Source organism: Callithrix jacchus, chromosome 5 (genome assembly GCF_049354715.1).
Source record: "Callithrix jacchus isolate 240 chromosome 5, calJac240_pri, whole genome shotgun sequence".
NCBI lineage: Eukaryota > Metazoa > Chordata > Mammalia > Primates > Cebidae > Callithrix > Callithrix jacchus.
Genome location: NC_133506.1, coordinates 56,634,681 through 56,641,543, shown reverse-complemented (window position 1 = coordinate 56,641,543; position 6,863 = coordinate 56,634,681).

Below are 6,863 nucleotides of genomic sequence, written 5' to 3'. Positions count from 1 at the left end.
CTGTTTCTATTAGCAGCTTACACAGGCGTGTACATCAAAAACAGTACGAAGTCTACAAAAACAACTACTTGAAATAAAAAACAAATTTAACAAGAGCCCAGCATTCAAGGTCAATTGGATAGCCTGTTCCAACATTCTATCAGTGTCTTTTCTCCCTGTATGTGTATGAATTGTCCCACTGAGAGGTGAGGCCTATTGCTCTCAACCTCTTGAATCTGGGTTGGGCTTAGCGATTTGCTTTACCAATAACATGAGATGGAAATGACATCCTAAGACTACTAAATCTAGCTCATAAGAGGCACATTTTTTCTGGGGATCAGGCACCATGTGAAACAGGCAAGTGTTCTGAGACCACTGTGCTGTGAGAAGCCCCTGCCATATGAAAAGACATGAGATGATGAGATGCCATGGGGAGAGGAGCAGGGGTGCCAAGGAGCCCCCAAAGCCCAGGCATGGAGTGAGGAAGTCCGTACTGACACTCTGTGGATCAGAGATGAACACCCTAGTTAGCCCCCGAACTTGGGATACACAAAACCATGAGGGAAATGCAAGGGTTGTTTAAAGCCACCAGGTTTTGGGCAATAGGGCTCAGTCACACAAGGTAGTGGCTACTGTGCTGGGCAGCATCATCCTAGAAGAAAATATTGGAGAATACATTTAGGACATCAGGTAGGCAAACAGTCTTTTAAATAAGACACAAAAAGCACTGGCTATAAAAGATAAAGTTGATTTTTTTCATTTTATCAAAATGAAAAATATTGCTTATTAAGTGATCCTGTTAACGGAATAAATAGGTGAGTCACAAACAGAGAGGAAACATTCACGATGCAGCCATCTCACAAAGGACTTCTATCCGGATTATACAAAGGACTCTTACAAATCTACAGTGGAATGAAAACCAACCCCACAGAAACAGGCAAAACACTTTAACAGACACTTCATGGAAGAAGCTACATAAATGGCTAATAGGCATGGAGAAAGGTGCTCATTAGTCATTATGAAAATGCAAATTAAAATCATAAGGAGGGGCTTGGAGGGATGGCTCATGCCTGTAATCCTGGAACTTTGGGAGGCGGAGGCAGGCAGCTCTCTTAAGCTCAGGAGTTTGAGACTAGCCTGGGCAACATAGCAAGACCCTGTCTCTGTTATATTTATATAGTGTGTGTGCGTATGTATGTATAGTGTGATGGCATGTGCCTGTAGTCCCAGCGACTCTGGAAGGAGGATCACTTGAGCCCAAGAGGTTGAGGCTGCAGTGAGCTCTAATCACACCACTATGCTCGAGCCTGGGCTACAGAGCAAGACCCTGTCTCAAAAATCCAAATGCACAATGAGATACCATTTCACATTCGCTTGAATGTTTAACGTAAAAAGACCAAGTGGAAGTGGAAGGAATGGAAGTCTCATACTTGGCTGGTACAAGTAAGTACAAATTCATTCAGCCTTTTAAAGAATCATTTGGGAGTTTCTTGTAAAGTTAAAGATGCATTTATCTTATGACCCAGCAATTCCAGTTCCAGGTATTTATCCAAGAAGAGAGAAAACATAGGTCCATACCATGAGTTCTCCAACAATTTCTGCAGCTGCCTCATGTGTAGCAGACAGGAACTAGAAGTGACTGGATGCTCCTCAGTTGGAGAATTAAAGCACGGGTTCTGTGTCATACTCAAAATATCAAGAATCTGTTTACTACTGAGGTGCAGTGCCTCACATCTATAATCTTAGCACTTCTGGAGGCCAAGGTGGGCAGATCACCTAAGGTCAGGGGTTCGAGACCAGTGTGGCCAACATGGAGAAACCCAATCTCTATTAAAAATACAAAAATTAGCCAGGCATGGTTGTGGGTGCCTGTAGTCCTGGTTACTTGGGAGGCTGAGGCAGGAGAATCATTTGAACCAGGGAGGCGGAGATTGCATTGACCCGAGATCACACTACTGCACTCCAGCCTGGTTGACAGAGCAAAACTCTGTCTCAAAAAAAAAAAAAAATCTTTACTTACTAGTGACTAGAGCATGCAGCAACATCCATGCAGCTGGACACAAGAGAATGCATGCTGTGAGGGTCTGTTTCTATGAAGTTTACGAATAGATGAAACTGATCTGTGGTGAAACAAATCAGAATAGTAGTTGCTTCTAAGTGTGGGGCTTCCCTCAAAAAGATATGAGGAAACTTTATGGGTGATGAAAGTAGTCTATGGCTTGTTTAGGGTGGTGGATTTATGGGTGTAGACAGTTGTCAAATGTATTGAACTAAAAACTTGAGATCTGCACATGTTAAAGCATGTAAATTACATTGCAATTAAAATAATAGCTACCCAGAAGAGCGTGCACTTGCCATGTGGTGAAGAAAGGGATGTGGTCTTTGGGGTCTGCAGCAGAAGGGTCTGGCCCCTCGGGTCCCTGGCAAAGGATGCCTGTGTGGAGTTGTGCGGGAAGATTAGAGGTTGACTCAAGGAAGTGGGCTGGGGTTCTGGGGACTGGGGACATCCAGGCAGATGGAACAGCAGAGGGGAATGAAGTCCCACCCAGGGGAGCACTGGCAGGTTCTGGGTGTGAAAGGATGGCAACCTAGCTGACTGACCTGATAGAGTTTGGGGAAAGAGTCTGTTCTGAAGAGTTGGGAAGGCATAAAGAGGGATGTGTTCAGACTTGTATTTTTTAAAGGTCATCCTGGCTGCTGAGAGGAGATCAGCACTGGGATAGTGGAGAGGAGACAGAGAGTCTATCTGTGTGAAGGGGGTTCCCACAGCTGCCCACATGAGAGATGACGGGCAGGTGCCTGGACACTGCTGGAAAGAGAGGCAGAAGTGAACGCACATAGGCACACGTGGGAGGCAAGGGGGATTCGCTCAGGATTTGCAATGGGGAGTGAGGGAGGAGGGGATCAGGATGGGTTTGGGGCTTCTGCTTGTAGGAAGAACAGTGATGCCCTTCACAGAGAGAGGAAACATGTATGAGGCACCAGGTTAGGAAGGAAAACAGCAGAACTAAATATGTACAGAGGAAAGTGGAAGGACAATTCATAAATGTGTGGTCACTGAGATTAATTCAAGAAAAGAATGCCTGCATTTTCTTCAAACCTTTAGAGCTATTATGAGTTCTAGCTTACTAAGGAGTTGACATTTTGCCAAAAAGGGCACTCTTTTACACACACACATATGTAAAATGTATTGATATGTAATTGTAAAATATAATACAGACAGATCCTATGACCCCTTCGTCCAGGTCCCCCCAGTGGTAACATCTTGCATAATGAGCACAAGATCACAACCAGTGTGTCAGTATAGATACACTCTACTAATCTTATTCGGATTGCCACAGATTCAAGTTTGATTTGTATTCGCTCCTCTCTCTGTCTCTGTCTCTGTTTCTCTCTCTCTCTCTCTCTCTGTGTATTTAGTTCATGCTATATTATTCTTTATATCTTTAAATGTTCTGTCTCTATTGGAATTTTAGTTTTTTCCCGATAATTTTACAAATTGAGGGAAAGAGAGTGAATGAAAGAATGGAACACTCATGTAAACTTTCTCATCAAATTAATGATGTGGTGCCCACCCATTGATCCCTTATAAAACTTGAAATTTCTTAATTGAAATGAGGACCAGGAAGAAGAAAAATAAAAATCCACCATAAAAGCTAATGGTCTGAATGGATTTCTAACATCCAAACTATTCAGAGCTAGAATTAACTGAAATGTGGAGCTATGAACCTTTCGTCTGGGGTGTAGAACCACCATGAAAATGGGTTCTCTTCCCCATTGGGATTAGTGCCCAAATGTATTGTCTTAGCGAAGTCAGCAAAGTCATTAATAACAGCAGTGTCAGGGAACTGAGAGGGATCGAGGGCCATTTGGTCCCTTTTACTTCAAGGACAATCCCTTTCTCTGCAGACAAATCCTAAATGTGCAATATGATTTTCCAGGAGAAATATTAAATAAGGATGATAAGGATGATAATGATGAGGACGATGATTGCCTATAATACTCTTTACTGAGCTATGATTGTCTACCATACTCTTTACTATGCCCTAAGTGCTTTACATAAGGAACCTCATACAAAATCAAACAATCTTACACAGCAGCTAGTTTTATGCCTGTGTTACAATGGAAGAAACTGAAGCACAGTTCTCAGGCAATTTCCCCAATTCCTGGGTTAGGAAGTGGTAATGCCACATTTCAAAGTCACGGTCACGGAACAGTCAAGTCCTAGTTCTTAATTACGATAGCATTTGCCTTTGTTCTGTTACTGTTATCCACATGAATTAATTTGAGGTTATGTGAGCACTGATCATATATGTTTAATTGATGTTGAAATAATATCCTCAATCTGCAGGTAGTTACATTCATTTATCTGCGTAAAACTTCCATAAAAAAATGAAAAGCTAGAGGTGTTCTTTATCTCACACTCATATTCAATCCACAAACATATTGGGTGATGTATCCAACTGGCCACTTTTTTCAGGTTCCCTGCTCCTGCAACAGCATCCTCCAGAGGCGCTCGAGCCTTCTAATGGATGTCCTGGCATCTACCCTTGCCCCTGTGTTTGTCCCACTCTCCATGGCTGCCAGAGGGCTCCTCCTCAAGGGTAAGTCGAGTCCTTTCACCCTGGACCTTAGAATCCCCCAGTGGATCCCTTCTCTTGTGGAGTCAGGATTAGAATCCTGGCAGCTGAGAGCAAAGGCCCTGGTGCCTTCAGCCCTGCTGAGCCTCCTGCTCTTGACCTACCTGCTTCCTGGCACCCTTGGCACCTGGCTGGCATCCACACAGGTAGCCCTGCCTCTTACCCTGGGCATTTGAGTTTTCTCTTTTCTCCATTCAGAGTACATGCTCCAGTGTTCCCTGCTGGCTAGCCCCTTCACTTACTTCTTCTTTAATATTACTGCCTCATAGAGGTCCTCCTCCTCATCCTTGCATTTACCCAGCTCCGCCTCCCCCCAAGGCTGGTTCCTCTTCATCTGCTCACTGTACCAGTCTTCATAGCCCTCAGACGTATCCAGCTCAGGATGCATGCATTTGTCTGGAAACTTCGCGAGGGTGTGAACCTCTGTCTACTTTGTACCCGACTTAAACTCTGGTGTGGAGAACAATGCCTACATAAAGTAGATGCCCAGTAAATATTGTGTTCTAGGTGCATGGATTCACAGGGAGCAAAGCAGGTAAAACCAAGCTCCCCTCCAAAAAGATCTGGTGGAGGTTTTCTGCCAATAACCCAGGGACCTCGTTTCTGGGAAACTTTGTGGCCTTTGCTACCTCTGACACCCCTCTCTCCTCCGCCACACACAACTGAAGGTGTCTGCATGCTCTTATACCTCAGGGAAGTTCTTAGGCCCTGCCTCCTTTCTCCTCAGCCCTTGCTAAACTGTAATGATTCTGCTTCTCCCCTGTCTCCTGGGATCTGGCATGGTCATGTAGACCACTTCCTCCACTGTCACTTGTCTGCTCAGATTCAAACGGAGAAACACGGGCCCACACACTGCTGCGAGAAGCCCTAAATTCACCTGTAACAAGAGCCCATGGGGATCGTGCTGCAGCCACCTTTGGAAAACAACTTCTGCCACACGGCTCCAGAAGGCCTCACCCACCTCCATAGACAGGTGACTGTACCTTCTTAGGGATCTCAGGGGTGGTCATTTGTGCATGACATCCACCACACGCCGATCAATCATCTCTGCCAGTCACTTTCTCATGCCTGTCTGACCGCACCCCCAGACTAAGCCAGTTTATTTCAGGCTTTACACATAACCAGTTCATCCTTCAATCCTAGTTCAGCACCTGACTGAATAGGTAAACCAGATGTTTTTCATCAGTGAATGAATATGTGAATGAATGAATGAATGAATGAAGTTCATCTTTTTTTTTTTTCTTTTTAATTGTTGGATTCTGAGCAAGTTGCCCCAAGTTGATGGACAGTTTTCTCATCCACAGAACAGATACGTAATGCCTGAATCATAGCGTGGTGACAAATCAATGCTGAGACCTATGAAAAGGCACCTGGAACAGAGACGGCATTTGGCAGAAGTGCGTTGAAATTGAGAAGTGATGGAAGGAGGGTTTGCCTGATGGCAGAGATGCATAAAGACGAGACTGAAGGAGCTGTAAGGGCTTCCTGAGGGAGAGCCCAGGTATTGCACCACAGGTTAAGGAAAGAAGAGAAAAAAAATATCACCAGAAGCTACTTTGTGTAAGATCTGAATACGCTCCCCGAAATTAGTTCCCCTATTAGCTTAATGAATTCCAAGGTAAGCATGTAATTATTAAAAATAAATATTACCATGGAGATGCAATAATTACAATGATTTTACAGCATTTATCCTACATGAATGCTTATTAACTACATGCATTTTACTATGATGTAGTAAATTCCTAAGCATTCTAATGAGCAAGCCATTTATTGTTTATATTCTTGTTAGCAGCCATGAACTGTATTGGTCTGCAGCAACTTGGTTCTTGTCTCCCCAGAGGAAATAACTCAGCTGAGGGGCATAAGGCAGACTTAAGAGTTAGATTTGAGGCAAATTTTTGAAACAATTGAGAGTTTATTAGAAAGTTTTAGAGCAGGAATGAAAGAAAGTACAGTATACTGGGAAGAGGGTCAAGCAGGTGACTTGAAAGATCAAGTGCATGGTTTGACCTTTGACTTGGGGTCTTATATATTGGGATGCTTCTGGGTCTGTGTTTCTTTTCCCCTGATTCTTCTCATGGGGTGGACTGCCCATATGTGCAGTGGCTGGCCAGCCCTTGGGAGGGGCCGCATGTGCCGGGTGTTTACTGAAGTTGTGCAGACGCTTACTTGACGTATTTTTCCCTTACCAGTCGAGTGTTCCCAGAGGAAGGTCATACACCAGTTACATGCTGCCATTTTGCC